Source organism: Xiphias gladius, chromosome 14 (genome assembly GCF_016859285.1).
Source record: "Xiphias gladius isolate SHS-SW01 ecotype Sanya breed wild chromosome 14, ASM1685928v1, whole genome shotgun sequence".
NCBI classification, from domain to species: Eukaryota; Metazoa; Chordata; class Actinopteri; order Istiophoriformes; family Xiphiidae; genus Xiphias; species Xiphias gladius.
Genome location: NC_053413.1, coordinates 11326198 through 11342758, shown reverse-complemented (window position 1 = coordinate 11342758; position 16561 = coordinate 11326198). Strand labels below are relative to the sequence as shown.

Genomic DNA, 16561 nt, shown 5'->3' with positions numbered 1-16561 from the left:
TTGCTGTAATGAGAGGAGAACTGTTACAAACAAGAACTGACTAAAACTCAATGCAGCAAAAGTCCCATACATTCAAACTGCATTTTTGATCTGGTGAGGGGAAAGGTCAAATTGATGGTTATCTCCTGAAAAAAAAGCCCTCGGCTCATTATACATCAGCCCCACTGAAAACACCTTTACATGCCAGACGATCTAATGTTGCCATGACAACTACAGAAGTACCGCGGAGACACGCACACACATACACATTGAGAGACAGACTGGCATGCAGGCGACGGATTTCAGTAGGATGTAGGCCTACACTGTGGATGTCACCACTGTAAGCGTGAGAATAAGAGAGGGGAATATGGACAACCAAATATAGGAACAGAATAATGAGCTTCTTATCAGCTGTGCTATCGCTTTCCTTATCTCCTCTGCTTTCCTCATCGCTCCATCTCCCTGTCATTTTCCCTCTTCTCTGCACCCATTGACAGGGCAAAATATTTCCCTCGGGCCACTCTCCTGTATAAAACTGATCTAGTACACCAGGAGCTTTCTGATTATGTGACGGTGGCAAGCTTTTCCGCAAACGTAAGGTACTAGAAGAGTCTTGGACAATTTCCTCACCGCAAGCACAGAATGTTCCAGTATGTCAGATTACTGTAGTTCTTGGGTCCAGCTAACAATTAAAACAGCACAGGTGTCAAACATAAAACAACATAACTTTGACTCACTCATTTTAACTTACTTTGTAAGTTTATGCTGGTTTGATAAATTCAAAATGCAATGTGTGACTTTAATTTTATGTCTTTAAGGACAAATAAAAATAATCTTTGGTGTAAACAATTACAGGCTCAAAGCTTGTAGGAGCTTGTCTGGAGTCAGCCTCTCTTGTTTAAAAGTTTTAAGTTGAAAAGAAGGTGTGTCAAACATCGTCTCCCCTCACAGTCTTGATACCTATTTCTATGTCTCTCTTTCACACACACGTTGCAAGTTGGAAGTACAGACCCTCCAGTTTCCCTTTGACTAATTCAAGCGATTGGTCAGATATCTTACAGACGCAGATAAACCCGCCCAGAGTCTGAAGCCCTGAATTAGACTGATGCTTTTCTTGTCACGCTGCAACACAACATGTTTCCACAAATTCTCTGCGTCTGTTATTTGAATACAAAGCCCTGCTGGTTTCCTACCAAGGAGCCATGGAGAGGAAGATGACAAACACCTGGCTCACATATGTCTGTCTCTCTGAATGCCCGTCTGTCTTCATGTCTCAGTACTTGTCTCATATCCTGCATCTGCCCACTGATCCGCAAACAGCCTCATCTGTCTGTCTAAACTGGCTGATTCCAGTCTTCATTGTATAGAAACATCTGTCCTGATATAAATTTCTTCCTCTCCCTCTCACACACACTCTCCTGTCTCTGACCCAGATTTTAGCTTAATGAACAACAAAAATGAATGAATAAATAAATTATAAGTGGGGGATGCTCTCTCTGTTATTTGAACCTGCTGCCCTTTCTATCTCTTGCCATGGCTTTTTACCCACCTCTAGCTTCCACTCACATACATGCAAACATTGCGTTACTCACAGACACGCATGCGCACACACGCACTCACACACACAAACACACACACACACACACACACACACACACACACACACACACACACACACACACAGCTTCACTGAGTGCTTATCGTCTCTTGTAATCCCTCAGAAGTGGTAGTGTATTTTTTCTCCCCTTTTCTGGTTTTCTCTTTGCCCTTTTCTTGCGCGCACACACACACACACACACACACACACACACACACACACACACACACACACACACACACACACACACACACACACACACACACACACACACACACACACACACACACACACAGTCTGTGTTTCGCACAGAATCATTTCAGCAGTAAAGCACACAGTGCTAACTGGATGACACAGTGCTTCTCTTCTGAGTCTTCTCTATGGGCTCCAGTACAGTCATTTTGAAATCAAGTTTGGTGTGTGCTCCAAGGCTGTCAGGTGCATAGCTGAGTGCAAATACCACGTTTGAGGTCTTTCCTTTATGGAAGAAGGTGAAAGAAGATGAGATGATTCTGAAAATAGTCCTGATGGTGAGATCCAAAACAAAGCCAACAGCAGCTCGGCCTGTGCTGAAAGTCACAGCAACAAAAAGACTTTACATTGGGTTTGTGTCATTGCATGAGAAATATATTTCAAAAACTACACTTTGGAGTATTCTGTATTCGACATGTTGGCCACAATACAGGTCTAAACATATAATAACTGCAGATTCCTGTAAGTGCTAAACTTGATTAACAGTTATTCTTCCACACTCTAAACTAGAGCTTGATGGATAAATCAGCTGATATATTGTCCGATATTAGCTTATTGCAGACATATTATATGTTGGATGATAAGTAACAAGATTTAGAAATGCAATGATGCAATTACATTGTTTGTCCACCAGAGAGGACTGTGCTGCTCAGTACATAATTTGGTCACAATTCTTTAATTGGAAAAATAACTATATTTAAGAAACCCCATTCAAAAATGTGATTTTTCTGCGATGTCTTTATGTGAAAAAATGAATGCAGACAATTTATAGTTATCAGATTTTTTAAAATCGTAAGTCCAGTATCAGTCCAGCTCGTTTCTGAATTACCTGAAAGCTGCTAAGTACAGGTACTGACCAGCTGCTTTCTGCTTTCGTTCTTCAAAGCATAATACGTATTTATATATTACAGGAACACAAGTTATGTGAAATGGGTTACTAGTTGTAATGAACCCACAGAGAATTATCAACTGACCATGCAGTTCCCCACAGCTCTGTGGAGTTTTATTGTCTTTCAGTTCATTGTTTTGGTTTTCTGGCCCATAACTTTACTGTCTCGCTGCCCTCATCAAACACTTTGTTGCTGCAGTGGGCCACTGATTTTAGCAAAGAACACGAAAAACCCACTGTACACTGCCTGCTCAGAACCACATGGCAGACAGACACAGTTAGCTGTGCCATTAAGCACAGTGGAGCATCTAGCAGCTAAGGATATTTCCCCCAGAAGATGACAGAGACCAAAAATAGAGTTAAAATTTGAGGGACAACAATTGGACTTACCTTCACCAATTGGCCAAAAGTGAGACTCTACATGTATAATAATGTTTGCTCTGTATCTGCTGGATGTACAAGCAACAATTTGCTAACAAATTTTTCATATCATCTTAAAAGGGATAATATATCAGTTATTTTAGGTTCAATGAGTCAGTCAATGTAATGCCATTATAAATCAGGCCAATACATCTCACAATGATCCTTCCATATTTACCTGAAAGGTGCATAGGTATAGGCAACATTATCTGCAGTTAAGTTAAATATGAACAGGAAACTGAAATAAGTAATATATGTATTTCTAAAATATTATCGGGACAGTGTGAATGAAAATAAAAGGTCTGTAATGAGGGATTCAGATTTGATAAAATACTATCAAACCCCATCCCCAGCTTCAACCATAACAGATCTTGATAGATCTTTATGCGTTTAGGGAGCCTAGCTAAGAGAATGCATTTCTTTCCAAGTTACGTGAAACTGATTAATCTTGGTTTCACAGTTGTTCCATCTAGCCAATGAGGAAAAAATTAAACTGTAGGTAGCCCACAGGTAAAAATAGAAACTAATCACACACTGTCCACATGAATCACAAGACGTTTTGACTGGAGTCCTGCAAACACTGTCAAAGCCGTCTGTGGGGCTTGTTCTCCCAGTAAATTACCTGTGATAACAACAATTTCCATGAGCTTTCAATTGTACTGCCGGCTTCATTTGTTTTGTGTAACAAAGAAAGAGAGGAAGATGGGGCGTGGATATTTGACAAGTGGTGGTTGACATTTTCATTATAACTGCTACTTTTACCTCTCTAGGTTCACAAATATCCACCAACTCAGGTTTAAAAATGGATAATAGTGGCAAGAGCTCCCCATCACATTTGAAATAACAAAACAAAATATGAAACTCAATGAGATGCAGCACTCAAAAACACTTTAAAAGGAATTCAGACAGACTGCAGGAGGAATGGTTTATTCATTTCAATCCTCAGTTAACATACAGCACACATAAATAAACATAAAGATGTATAAATAAATAGAGTATGTCCACCACCTTTTCCTGCCTTCCTGGGAGCTAAACAGATACAGATAAATATTCATAAACACACAGCTGCATGAATGACATTATAAGCCCATCCAGTGCAGTGACTGGAGTTGGCTGATGAGGAGTGATTGCTATTATGTGAGTAGGTGATTTCTAACTTCTAACCAATTCCCTCGCTCACATACACACATACGCAGAGTGGGCTCCGCTCCTCTCAGACTGGTGACACACCTCATCAAACTGCGGCCTGTTATAAGTGGCGCTGAAACGTGTGTTTGTGTGTCTTTCAGTGTCTGCCAGTGTTCACAATCATACCAGTGTGTGTGTATCACTGTCTGTGCGGTAGTAGCGTGCCTGCCAGCATGTGGTGGTCGACTGGTTTCCGCTCAGAGGGATGTGAAGTGGCCTGATGAAAGCTCACACATGGTGGTGGTGAGAGGGGCCTGGTCGCCTGTTGGGACCGCGGTACTCAAACGGCTGGATAACGAAATTTCTCTCTCTCTCTCTCTCTCTCTCTATCTTGTTTCTTTTCCCAGTTCAAGCTCAATTAAGTGACTGAGAACGTTCACACTTTTCAGGTTCATCAGAACCTGTTATCCATATGTCCCCCTCTACTGAGCTCATCAGACATCCCACTTATGTTTTTGGCTGAACTCTCACGTACATGGGCGGATAACAAAACTTAAATCACGCAAACTCTCATGGCTGTGCAGACCCAAAAATTGTAATTCACCTTTGAGGCCACCAAATGTAGAATTTTTCAAATTTTCTTTCAAACCTTTCAAATTATCTTTGATGTCATGGTGTTGTAGAAAAAAAGAAATAAAGAACATCCTTGGGTTGGATCCATGGAGGAGGAAGTGTGAATGGCTAAAGCAAATTTTTAAATACAACCACTTAACTTCTCCCAAAGTAAAAAAAAAATTTCAAATGCTAAATATCAATAGAACTACGTGTATCTACTTAAAGTATACACGTGGGTGAGAAATTAAAGGACAAACCTGGATATATGAGTAGAGAAACACAACAAATGAAGATGTTTTCATACAGGACACAAGAGGTCACTGAATGGTTTCATGAGTTAAAAAGGTTGTGAATCATGGGTTCACAGTAAACAGGCTGCAACCCAGTTGAACACCTACATGAGATAATGACAACATAGTGCTCTACACCACCGTCACCAAAGCTGTTCTGGAGACCCAACACTTTGGCACACTATGGCATTTAAAGTCGGTTTGTCCTTTACTTTGTCACCCATTGGTCCATTTATGTAATTCACTGATCCAGAAACCGAGACTAACCAGCTGTTAATGTGGCTCTGATCTCACTGCAATGAATGCTAATGTGAATAGTAGCCTAAGGGACCACTTTAAACTCCTGATCTCAGTTCAGCTACAGTGTGTGAGCATTCTGAATTCATCAAGTACTGCACATACACCTGTCCTTAGCAATGAATCATTTATATTATCATGCTATTTTCTATTCTGGGACTAAACATGTTCTGTTTAAAATCACCACCCTCGCTTCTCACCTTTACAGAGACACCACCATCTGTACTGACACTTTCCACTGTACTCCCTCTTCTTTTATCCTCCTCATATGCTGTTTAGGTCCCTCATCTTTCTCCCACATTGCCTTACACCTCTCTCCTCTCTTCTCATCAGTCATATCCCACCAGCAGCAGCCTCCCCATCTATATGACTCATTACAATACAAGCCTCCTTCAAAATGCAAACTTCCTTTCTTCTCACCTCCTTCTCTCTCTCTCATTTGCTTCCTTTTCACCTTTTTTTTTTTACCTGTCTTTCTCTCGTACATCCTTCTTTATTTCCTCTTTCCTCTCTAAGTCCTCTTGCTCACTTGCATCTTCACTCCCTGTTTTTCCATGCACCATATCCATCTACTCTGCCTTATATCCTCAGTCTAACTTCCTATCTTCCTCCTTTCTCACTCCCTCTGTTTCCATCCTTCATTTAGCTCTAATTAAGGTTTTGTTTCTGCATAGTCCTGTTCATGCACCCTTCCCTTCCTCTTAAGCTTTCTCAAACCAAAAACCATGACTCCCCCCTCTTGTCTATGTTTGTCTCAATGGTGTCCATCACAGAGTCAATGAGTCACACTTTAAATGACATCACATAAAAAAAAAATACATCCAGGCCCTGAGATTGCTAGATACACACACACACACACACGTTGACTGATCTGTCAGGCTCGTGTCCATCATTAGCTCACTATTAAACAATAGGGAGCAGAAAGAACCAGCTGCAAGCCACAACTAGCTGTGCTATTATTATCTCCCTGCTGGGTTTGTGTGTGTGCCTGTGTGTGCGGGCGTGTGTGTGTTTGTGCATGTGACAGTTTTCCAGAATACTTACACCTCTGTTTAAGCCTATATTAACGTTTCCCTATTTGGCAGCTTTTGATCATTTTTTCCTCCCTCATTTTAAGTGTGTGTGTGACGAGTTTGTGGAGGCCTGTCTCCATAATTAGGGCAGACCAGCCACACATGGGTCTCCCCTGACACTTCCCCTTTGAGATCTAAATATTCATGAGACTCTAAACGCTTTCCTGAGCTCTGTAATTATGGCCAGAAAATAGACGGAGAGACACAAAAAGAGAAAAAGGGAGAGTGTGAGGCAGAGAAGGAAATGCCCTCACACTTTTTAAACACGGGCTGTCCCAGTGTATTACCATATAATATCAAAACTGTCGTGCAGCACTGCCATCCTAGTCAGAGAAACTAGAGACTATTTCTGGAGTCACATGACCTGCTGACAAGGGATTTAACTGATTTATGTAGTCAAATTGTGATTTCATGTAGATTTGCATCACCTATCTTCCTGCAACATGATTTCAATATCACCTTTTACATTTAAAACAAAACCCGGTCCTAGTTTTTGAGTTTTTTCCTTTTGCCGCACTAAGAGTTGCTCAACTTGATATTGAGAGCTCACATCAAGCATTATTCAAGCAAAAAGACTGATATACAAATTACTGTTTGCTGTGAATTTAAATGCTGCTATATGATGATGCACTGACAAGAGGTATGTGGATTAATGGACCTGTAGTGTTACAGTAGCGATTCCCCTCAACAGCTGTGGACAAACGTTTCTTAGACTCAACAGTCCACAGAGTCAAAGTCGATCATCAGTTATGGCAGTACTTGTTTTTGTGATGACTTCAAAAAAACAGATTCCCTCAGTTTATTCCCATTTGGCCTGACATATCTGCCTAGTACAGTTGGGCAAATAACAAAAATATACTGAGGCTAACATGAGGAGTCAACCTTAATGTTACTGATATAATTTGGCTCGCGCAGGTATGTTCGGTAAAAGCTCTTTCCCAGATGTTTAGTGAGTGGTCCACTAAAAATCTAAAACACCAAGTCATCATGTAGTCATAAGAAGCTAACTCATCTTGTTTTCATTCTACATCTACTTTCCAAACAATATGACATGCACACGATGAGCACTACTGCTAAAGGTCTCAGTATGCTTCAAATGAACTAGTTTGTATGACGTGTTGTCTGACTACGTCTAAAAAAGTGTTAATAGCTGTTGATGAAAATTACATTTTCCAAGTTGTAATCCTGTGTCCCTGTGTTAACTGTTCATTTATGTCTTATTGCGTGCTAAATATTTGTCCAAAAAGATATTTTTTCAGTTTTTTTATATCAACATTTTTCTTCCTGGAAAACAAAAAAATATTTTTGATGATTCATCCTGCACTTGGGGGCAGCTACATAAATTTATCCAATCAAATTTGATTTGGGGAGACTGGCTAACCCTGCCCGTCATATAAAATGGCACTTGGCCTTAAGCTTGTGGGTAGCCGACAGAGCAGTATCATAGTATGAGCTGTGCATTTGAGTTCTATCTGGTAAACTGTGGTGGAGGTCTAATTTTAACCCTTATCTTCCTCCTCCTTGTCTAATAACACAGGTGAGGGAGGTGTGTCTGAAGGCTAACAGCTAGTCCTGTGCAGCTCCCTAACTCCATATTTCTCTTCATCACGTCACCAACTTTGGAGCGAGCTAATGGCATATTAAGGATTTGATTTAAATCCCTCTCGTAATTTAGCCATACCCACATATTCTGTTTCATGCGGAACACTGTCACACTAGTGAAGCTAAAGTAGCTCTTAACGTATGTTTCATTGTAACTTTAAAGGAATAGTTTGACATTTTTAGGAAGCTAAGCTAAGCATATTTTCTTGTCTTAAATGCAAATTTTCTGCCACTAAGGGTCTCTCAATCAAAACAATAACTCGCAGAGGATGAACAAAATATATAACAGAGGTCTAGTCATTTCTAGACATTTTAATGCAGAAAAGTTGCATATTATACCTTTAAATTGGGATGAGCACAAGAAAAAGTAGGGAACGGCTAGCCTGGCTCTGTCAAAAGGTAACAAAATCTGGGAAAATTATTGAGTGTTATAGATCCCGGTCAGCGGATTTTGGTACCTTCAGACAAAGCCAGGCTAACTCTTTAGCCCTATTTCCCGCTTTATGCTCAATGAAGCTAACCGACTGCTAGCCGCAGCTACGCTATAGATATTTTGGTCATATTGCTAAGGCTATGTTAGAGCAAAGAGAAAAAACATGTTTTTGGTGGGGTTTTCCACAAGCGTCACAGCACTGGGTTCATTCCCTCTAAAGCCTGCGGACAAATCTAATGTCATATCTAATACTAGTGCAAATACGATGTGTGGTAACCAGGCCTTAGAGTGCCGTCTGGTCTATTTTAGGCTTTATAAGTAAATAAATGGAGAGGCCAGCAAGGATTCCTTTTACAAAAACACTCTGAGAGATGATACGTGAGAATACTTCTGGGCTTTCAAAGAGAGTCTCTGGCAGGAAATTCTTTTGTTTCCACAAACAAAAAATCATGTGGCATCCAACTAGAAACCTCTACTCAGAGTATATCAGAGTACTGAATACAAACTGTTCGTTTTCATTCCATCGCATTTTGCTGACAATTATGTGAAGTTTTTCGTTCTAGATGAAATTAACAGGTTTGCTTTCCATTCCAGGAAGAGTCAATTGATTTTATTCATCTGGAAAAGCCATCAGAAAGCCAAGAATTCACAGGCAGACTGCAGCAAGGGGAAGCTGATTCAGAGCTGATTGTCCAAACACTGACAGATGAGGACACTGCACTCACACACACACACACACACACAATAACGAGAGAAGAAACATTTCAATATTGAGTAAACGCTCACACACAAACAAACACGCGGACAATGAATCACCGTAAAATGCCAAATGAGCAAGAGCACAGTACCTTGGACTCTTCCGTTATTTATATGTAAATGAGAGCACCGCTAGCCTCCTCCATGCAGCCCCTATTTACTATCCGGGAACCAAAAGATAGAGTAAAGTGCCGATCAGATCAGACCAGATGTCAGGTGAGATGATCGCGAACGACGGGAGGCCAAATTTGACAGGACAGGACAGGACAAGGTGAAATGAGCTAAGATGACAGAGTTTACGGGGAGAGGACATTAGCTGGAGCCAAGGTCTGTTTGTCACATTACCAATGATTTCATGTTCCCTGTTGTGTCCCTAAGGGCTCCAACTCTGCTATTGGTTTGTCACGCTGTATTCTCCCGGAAGGGGACCTTGATTAACGACTCACTGCTGCAATCTTTGCCAAAAAAATTGACGCATGTGAAGCAGGATGACAACAAGATGACTGGCAGCATCAACCTCGCCCTGATAAACTGATGAGCAAGCTAAAACACATGGAGAAGCACCAGGAAAGCTGCACACAGCGACTGGTTTTCAGGAAGACGTGACATTCTGAATTCATCACTCACTGTATTCCTAGGCACCAGGAGATCTGCCCATATTACTGTAAAATGCACTCACTACTTTTCCTGTCTTTGTAACAGCCTCTGAGTCACCAGTGCATCAGCAGGTGGAAAACACTGCCTACACAAATAAACACAAAGGTGTGTAAACTACACACAGGTTGTAGACTGCATTTAGACACTAACCACCTGCCATGACCTGGAGGAACACATCATTTTCTTATTTGTTTCTCTCTGCAACAATTGATGTCATTGACTTTAGAGTGTAGCAGTGCAAAAGAGTGTTGTTTTCCCTGAGTGACGTCTGTGTATTTGTGCATATGTGAGTTTGTCCATGTGTGTGTCTGTGTGCATTTTTGTGTACTCAGCAGTTTATCACTGACTTGCGGAAAAGCTGCTGAATATAAATGTATTTCCACTCCATCTGCCAGCATAATATACATACATTTACATGGTTGTTCAAGGACAGAAAGATAGACTGTGTGACTATGGCAATGGTGAGACAGATAGATAGATAGATAGATAGATAGATAGATAGATAGATAGATAGATAGATAGATAGATAGATAGATAGATAGCATTTGTTAATTAACACTAAACACAAAGTACAGCTGAGCCACATGGCTTGGTACTAATTATGGAGAAAAGAGGCAATGTGCAATGGGTACATTTCCAATTAATTAAATTCCAATGAACTGCTACCTAGACAATATTTTAGTCAAAAAAGTGAAATTTGTCCACAGGCGAGCATACAAATCAACTTATATGGAACATATAATAAATATGTAATGAATTAACAGTTACTTGGGTTTATATTTAACTTTTCCCCCCCTATTTCCTACATTGAAGTAACAAATTACATAGTTCTTTCTAGAAAAGTTACTAGAATATTATGTGGAAATTATTTGCAAATTATAGATCCATAAACTAAAGCATTACAACTAGATGAAAAGTCAAAGGCTCACCAGACCTTTTATAATTAGTCCTGAAGGGGACATGAATGTCTGCTCCAAATTTCATGGAAATCCATTAAATAGTTGTTGGGATATTTCAATCTGGACCAAAACGACAGACCGACCGACCGACCAACTGAACAACCGACCAACATTCCCATGTCTAGAGCCACAGCGCTAGCCTGGCTTAAAATGCCCAACATTCACTCTTCCAGCTGCTCAAATGTGAGGAGCTGATGCTTGTTGTTATCTCGCATCACTGTAAAATGAATACCTTAAATTTCAATCTAGCTTTGAGGTCTGCAAAATTATGACAGGAATTTTTTCACTGTTGTCTGACATTTTACAGACAAAATGATTAGTGATAATTAATGATGAATCATGAAAATATCTGTGAGTTGCAGCCCTCAATACTGTACATACATAGACAGACTGATCTAAATCATTTCAAAGCACCAATTTAACACTTTGCTCATGCTTGCGAAAATGTGACTCTCACCATTAGAAACACAGTAATTTTGTGATCTATTTTGCACCTTGATTTGGTCAAATTTGAGGCTTCACAGGTTCACATCATTGAACCTGCTTCCGTAAGATGCTTCTTGAGGTACTCTGCTGTGGCACACAACAAGCACAGTGGGGGAGGCGGGGAAATAAAGTAATTAAAAATAATGATGGCTGATGGGAAGCAGCTCATACTGACTACAAAATGTTATCTGACTTGTCACCAAATCGGTTCATGTGTCACTGAAGGATGAGCACGGTGACACATCTGGCATTGAGCAGAATGCAGATGAGCACTATGCCTGGCAACTGGCAAGAAATTGAACTAATGTCCAATTAAAAATTATTTTTCGGTGACGAAGATGTTGATTAATTGATGCGCAGTAACACTGAGTCAACTCCTGGGCTGGTGTTGCCTTTGTGAATTGCCTGAAAAAGTTGCCCATCTCTGCATCACTGCATTTAAATTAGTAGTCTGACATCACTGTCACACTTCTGTACAGGGATTACACCAGCATGCTTCAGACAGAACTTCCACTATCTCAATTTACGGATTTTTACCACTCCATACATAATAAGTAGCAGTGACAGGGTGTGATAAGACAAAGCCGAGTAAAAAACCCTTATCTGCCCTGCGAGCTGAATCCCATCTGCCTCTCTGCTCACACTGACTCATAACACCGCTTATTAGTCCCTTTGGAGGAATAAAGGCGAGAAGGGGAGATTTTTAAAAATGGAGAGAAAAAGCAGGAAATAAAAGCCCCCCCAAAAAAAACAGATTAGGAGGGAGAGGGCTGAATGAGCAAAGGAGTAGAGCGGAAAATGCAAAGGATCCACAATGTGACTAGAAAATGCAAAATTTTGGAAGGAAAACGTCAGAGGTTCGCTCATGCTGAAAACTGAAGGTACAAACGGGTAAAATGTTTTTAAATATTCACAGACACTGCATGTGAACTATTAATTTCAAGGTAAAGCCCCGTCGTCAATTGAATTGTCAGGTTGTATGTAAGCACTGGAAAGTAATTGAAAAAACATCTGAAAACAGCTGAAATTTCCAGCAGGGAGAGAAGAAAAGGCAGAGCAAGTCTGAGCACCAGAGACAAAAAGTTGCAGTGAAAAACGGAGGGAGAAGATGAATGTGACACACTCAATGTGTGAGAAACATGGGGGGGACAAGAAAGGTCGGCGGGGAAGTGCTGTGGAAACAGAAGAAGAGGAGATAGGGAAGGGGGGGATGAATGAATAGAGGATGAAAGGGAAGAAAAAAAGAGACGCAGGTGGTGAGGAGGGGAGATGCTCATGAGCAGCCTGATCTCCTGTAGTGCCCGGCTGGTCAGACGTAGCAGACAGATAAATGACCCCCTGTCAACATTAGAATGCTCCATCCCGTCCTCCTCCTCCATTTCTCTCCCTACTGCCCCCCCCACCCCTAATCTCGAGAGGTCATCCATCAACCAACAGACTCCACCCACCATGACTCAACACCCACACAGAGCGATGCTGCACCTGGCACATGTGAGGAAGGGGTACCAAGCGCCTACTACCACTGTTCTCTCCATTTTTTTTGTTTTCACCCCTCATTTTCTTGTCACCTTTCCTCTTGGCGGACTTATCCTGTCCACTTCCAAGATCCTTCCTCTCCCTCCTCCTCCTCATCCTCTTTCTTGCTCTCTCCTTCCCTTCTCTCCTGATCTTCTTTTCCACTCCATCTCTATCTACACTTCTTTCCTCTCCTCCCCTCCCTGCTCTTACCATCTGCTCTCCATTTTCCGTGTCCTTGTTACCTTACCCATCTTAGCCAAGTAAATGTCAGGGCCTAGACGCAGAGAGAGGCGATCACTCACAGACTACTGCGAGGAAATGTTCTGTTAGTTCACAAAGACGCAATCCAGTTCAGCATTGATATACATCTTTAAACTATCTAAAACTGCTGGTATTAGAATAACACTTCCTGCGGCATTTCTTTTTGGATATTAAGCATCTTCAGGCTTCCACAAACAGCCAGTGTTGGTGATTAGAAAATGTCGATTTTGAAAACAATAGTAAGTTTAAAAATGACTTTCTGCTTTATTAAACAGTGTTTTGCATGGTCCTTGATAGTGCAGTTGGTTTAACTCAGTAGTTTCCAACCTGGGGGTCAAAACATTTTTTTAAAACTGCAACGATTAGTCAATTCATCAGTTAGTCAATTGACAGAAAATAAATCCATCAGCAATTTTTATAATCAAATGTGATGATCTGGTGCTTTTCTTTGTCACTTCTGATTGTATACTGAATGTTATTGCATTTTGAACTGTTGAATTAAGAAAGCAATTTGAATGCATTATCTTCGGCTTTAGGAATTTAAAGCAGGAACCTTTCACTATTTTATACATTTTGTAGACAAACCAACGAATTAATAATGAAAACAACTGTCAGTTGCAGCTTTTATCTAATCTTTGCTCTTTTATTGGGAAATATTAGATAGTTTTATCTCTTTAGGGCTCATACATCTTTTCAAAATAAAATAACCTAGGTAGGAAACTGTTCTTGTTTGAGCTACTTAGACATATGCAATGTTAAACAATCAATTTTGCTTATTTCTAAGATGCTGAATGCATTACATGACCACGCACGCACGCACGCGCACACACACACACACACACAAACTGTGAGAACTTTGTCAGACTACTATAACATGGCAAGAGACGACAAACTAAAAGGGATTATAGAAAGAGAAGTCGTGAAATTGAATCTCATACAACGAGTGAACGGTCTAAAATGCAGTGAGGATACTTTTTGAAGGAAAACACAGGATTCCGCTCGCCTCGCTACAACTACACACAGCCCAGTGCTCCGATTCCCGGTCGCCCGGTGTAAACAGAGAAACACTCACCGAGGAGAAACTCTACTCGTCCCCAAACGACACTTCTCCCTGAGGGTTTTAGAAGGACCGAGACCTGTCCTCTTGTCCGCTGGTGACAAAAACGTTATTCCGGCTGTGTTACATGTGTTTCAGCCACGTAGCAACGGGTCCTTTGTTGCCGTAAACAGCAGCTCGACACATCCAGGTAGCCAGGGGCTCGATGCTGAGTGTCCGTTTACTCCGCGCACCGAGCGCTGATTGGTCGCCTCAACCACAACACAGCGTTCTGCTCTGACGCTATTGGCTGAGGCTCTGACGGACTGTTCATGTACTGCTCGTAAGTTCCGACTGCCAATATACCCATTTCCAGAAGTGAACATACCAGTACTACCATTATTACTACTACTACTACAGCTGTCACTACTATCACTAGCACTAATAATAGCACAATAACAATGATAATATTCTTAACAAAAAACTGGAAAAAAACTTACATAGAGGGATACTATCTTTTCAAACCAAGGTTGGAATTTATCATGTTGGAAATGTTTTGGTTATATTGTGATCATCTGTTTTATGACATTATGTATTCATTTTATGTGTTTATTTTTCAAAAAGTGTAATCTGTAATTTTATGATGGCTGCTTTCATTTCAATAAAATGTATTCAATGTTATTCTCCCCCCTTTCATATATGAATTCTTGATACTTGCGCTAGCACGTCAGGTGACATATCCGCTGCTTTAATTTCTTATTCTTTCACTAAGAGTTTATCTGTTTTCTGTGATGGCACTAAAACTGACACTGACACAGCTCATTTGACATTTACACTCATAAATTGACAGATTCGACTCCTTTCAGTGCTTGAACTTCAAAAACGTTTTTCAGTCCTGTGAAAATCACGTTTTTGATCACTGTGAAGCACTTTTCAGATTAGACAAAATTATATAAGAGATCAGTATGGTATTGCTATAGCTGCATTTGTACTTTAAATAGTACAAATCTGTTCTACTTTTTTTTACCTACGTGTCTTTTTGTACGGTCTCAGAAATAAGCGATTTCCGCAGTAATAAACCCCTATCGTACTTCCGACAGCACATGAAGGCATCATTACCCCCGTACTTCATTCGTCTCGCCTTGTGTACATCTCAGATTGTGGTTTACATCAGAATCCTTATCACTAAACAAATCGACGGGCTGTTGAAAGGGAAGTCAGCTGAGATATATAATCGCAAAATCGTTAAACTGATCTGCTGTAAAATCTGAAATTCACACTAATTTGTTTAAGCAAAAAGGAGCAGGGCTGATTGATTTGCATCGAGTTGTAATCGGGACAGTGTGTGTGCTGTTTGTACTCAACAACCCTAACAACCGCACAGTCAATACAAACTATTGTCTTATGGCCATTTCTTTAATGTAAATCAAAGTCCGACCAAGACATCTATGATGACGGATTATTCTAATGTACATCTACCCACATTCATTGATTAGTTATGCTGTAGGTTTTACACGTGCATTACGCTAAACACGAGCTAAACAAACAAATCGATGCTTTTATTGGTCTCTAATATCTGAGCATAAATACGATCCTGAAGATATGCGCAAAATGGCAACTGCGTTTGTGTGCTTGTGTGTGTGTGTGTGTGTGTGTGTGTGTGCCGGATTCACTCGCTATTTCATAAACGAAGTGTGTAATTAATTGGAATTTTAATGATTACATTTCTAATTGTATTTTTTTTTTTTTTGACCCATGAAAACCGAAATCAATGATTTCAGTAAACTGAACCTTTGCACTGGTCAATTCTACCAGGAGCTATTTGCCTCCTCCTGCTGGTGCTCGTAGGTAAATACAAACACTTCGAGTACTTCATCCTCTTCCTACCCTCCATAGTTCCATTTCTATACAGTAGTTTTTCAAACATATTAACATAATAACATTGAGGCACATTTCTGGACAGTCCTTTCATTGCTTGTAATTTATAAAATAAAATCTGCTACCCATAAAGCACTTGCGTTCCTGAGGTGCGCCTTCATACTATGCATCTCCTTTAATTTTACATATGTATACAGCACATTTTTTCTTCTTACCATACACTGTATTATCATATGGTATATAATATTTATATACAGTGTATTTGTTTTTTTTAACTGTATTCTGAGCATCTTTAGTACAAATCTTTCCTTAGGGATGAATAAAGTTCCATCTTATCCCAGAACGATGGAAAACTTGAGTTTCTTCTCTTCCTCATTCAAAATGAGACAACTTTAAGATGACCAGTGTTTTTTCATCATAAATTATCCTAACATC

At 40.3% G+C, this 16561-nt stretch overlaps 1 protein-coding gene across 1 annotated transcript in view; it reads right to left on the bottom strand.

The window, feature by feature from the left end:
- Window positions 1-14482, bottom strand: part of LOC120799214 (SPRY domain-containing SOCS box protein 4-like) — a 72289-nt gene extending 57807 nt beyond the window's left edge. The window contains exon 1 of the mRNA XM_040144190.1: window positions 14285-14482. The gene's annotated coding sequence lies outside the window, so the exon portion shown is untranslated. The remainder of the gene's footprint in view (window positions 1-14284) is intronic.
- Window positions 14483-16561: the final 2079 nt, after the last annotated feature.